General features: G+C 33.0%; 1 long non-coding RNA gene across 1 annotated transcript; it reads left to right on the forward strand.

Moving 5' to 3' along the window:
• Window positions 1-479: 479 nt before the first annotated feature.
• LOC111910694 (uncharacterized) lies at window positions 480-2424 on the forward strand. Its single transcript, XR_002856596.3, has 4 exons — window positions 480-962; window positions 1080-1147; window positions 1241-1390; window positions 2133-2424. It is a non-coding gene; the product is annotated as an uncharacterized LOC111910694 (long non-coding RNA).
• The last annotated feature ends 400 nt before the right edge of the window (window positions 2425-2824 follow it).

The following is a 2824-nucleotide window of genomic DNA, read 5'->3' on the forward strand; positions in this document are numbered from 1 at the left end:
TCTTCGGAGACTTCTCAAGTATACTTGATCATTCCAGAGTTCTCTAGACGATCGTAGAATTTTCCAGAAACTTGGTCTGTGACACAATAGTGAAAACCGAAAACCGACATATTAGGGTCGGGTTTGGGGTCAGTTAATCGGGGCCGGGATCGGGTTTGGTATGCTTTTAGAAAATTCTCACGGGTTTGTTTACAGGGGATGGTAAACAAAATACTCGTCCCGATTACTCGAAACCGAAACTGAAACCCGTTATCTGAAACCGTTCATATATATATATATATATATATATATATATATATATATATATATATATATATATATATATATATATATATATATATATATATATATATATATATATATATATATATATATATATATATAATGGTGGGCCTATTCAAATTTAAGATCAATATCTTAAAAAACAAGGGGATAAAATCGTGACCATTAATTATTAGATGGATGGTATAGATGATGTTGGCAATCCATGTGCCCAAAGCACAGATAGTCTTCGATGAAAAATACACTTACCAAAACTCTTCCGGCAATGGATTCAAATTTTGAATCTTAATTCCTAATCTTAACTTTTTCAAAATCTCACACTCTCTCCCTCAGAAACAACCATCGATCATATATTTCCTCTCCCCCACCATGTATCGCCGCCTTCTCCACCAAATACAACAACTTCATCACTCACCACATGCTCCACCGGTGTCGCCTTCTCCACTTCCATATGACCACCGCCCCACCACCATCCATCGATGTCGCCTTTTTCGCTTCCACTATGCCTCCCTCTATTTCTTCTTCAATATATATGTAACTTATCAACCACACCATTTATTTGATGCTCTCTTTCTCTACTGTAGAAACGGGAAAGATACCTGGGAAAGACACAAATTCCATCGCCATTGCTGTAGAATACATCATCTCATGATTAAATATCTTCCCCTGTCGATCTACAAGTAAGTTATATATCCATTTTTTTGTTTTTCTTCCTTAATGAAGTCAAACCTAGTTTAGGGTTTTTACGTTTTTCTTATTTGGTTCATGTCAATTGAATGTATTTCGTGTTTCTGCAGGGGATTTTGACGTTTCTGGGATTGAAATCGAACAGGGGATTGTAATTTCTAACATTCAAATCGAACAGGTTCACATTTCAAGCTTCCTTAATCCACAACTCTGAACAAGAAAAAAGATTAAAAAATAATAATTGAAAAAAAATTCTTTTTCATTTGTGTAGAATCGCAGATAGAGGAAAGAAAAGAAACTTGGAGACCAAACATGAAGCCTAACCATAAGAGGTTTGATTTTGATTTATTTTTGCATTTTTGCAGTCAAAGATGGATGAAGACATATCTGGAGGAGACAAGTCTGTGAAATGAGTTGAAAGGTTATTTTATTTTTAATCTTTTCATCTATATAGGTTTCAAATCAGAACCCATGGTTGATACATGGGAAATAGCTTACTTATTTTGAGATAACAAAGTTTGGTTCTTTGTTATTTCATATATTCTCAAAACAGATTTGGTCTTTTTGTTATCTAAGATTAACTCACAACATTGTTTTTTTTTTAAAAAAAAAAATCTTATACCAGATTTAATTGCAATAGGTTTGGAGGTCTCCAGTTAAATAGAAAGCTATACCTTTTTTTTTCTCACCATATAATGATTTTGAACCAGTTTGATGTTTGTTTAATAAGGATATTTTGGATTTTGTTCCAGGTTTGTAAATAGAAATAGAAGCAGAAAGTAGCATGGTCAAAAGCTCTGAATTTTATTTGTTCCATGTTTCTCTTCTTTATATTAAAGCATTGACATCATTTTTATTAAGGCATTTAATATGAAATAACAACTGACTTATGGATCTAAAATAAATTTTTGATAATTTATGAACACTAACCCTCTACTTTTGTTTTTTTTTCTTATTAAGCCATCATATTTTGGAAAAGTCCACTTGAATATAACAATGAAAATTACAAACATGGTTGTAAATGTGTAGATGTTCTAATTTGGGATTTTTTTGGGTTAAATCCAAGAAATAGAAACATGCTTTACAAATTAATTAAAGTATCTTGCTGTTATTTTCCATGTGGTTTTAATTTTTATAGTGTTTGAATGTTAATTTTGGTGCAGACATTTTGAGCCAAAGAAGTGGGCATCCTACTAGCCCTAAAAAATAGAGCTGACAATTCTCGACACGACCCGTGACACGACAGGAAATAAATGGGTTTGGGTTGAGTTTTTCAACCCGCCAACCCGCCTATTAAACGGGTCATATATGGGTTTTTCAAAAAATAAATGAGTTGACCCGCCAACCCGTTTATATACTCAATAAAAAAAATTATTTTATTTTTAAATGTATTTATATATCAACTATTAATATTTAATAAGTCTTATATAATATATATCATTGATTATTAGACCATTTGACTATTTTGACATTTTGGCTCGTGGTGGATGGTCTAAGGTCGTAAGTCGTAATCTCTAAGGCTAAGTCTGTAACATGTTTTTATAAATGTTTTTAATTTTCATTTGGATGTTTAAGACTTAAATGTCTAAAATTTGGACCCACGAACCCAAATCTAACCCATGAACCTGCCAACCTGTGAACCCGTATAAATAAATGGGTTTGCGGGTCATATGATGGGTGCAGTTTGGCCGAATAAAATTTGAGAATTTTCAACATCATGTAGGTTATGATTTGTAAAATTTGGGCCTAGATCAAGAACCGAACCGGACTGCCGGTTCTGGTTTTTGCAGGGTCTTCGATGTCAGAACCGTCCTTCGAGAAATAGCAACGTATTCTGAGAAATGTTTCGGTTATG

This window comes from Lactuca sativa, chromosome 4 (assembly GCF_002870075.4).
Source record: "Lactuca sativa cultivar Salinas chromosome 4, Lsat_Salinas_v11, whole genome shotgun sequence".
Classification (NCBI taxonomy): domain Eukaryota; kingdom Viridiplantae; phylum Streptophyta; class Magnoliopsida; order Asterales; family Asteraceae; genus Lactuca; species Lactuca sativa.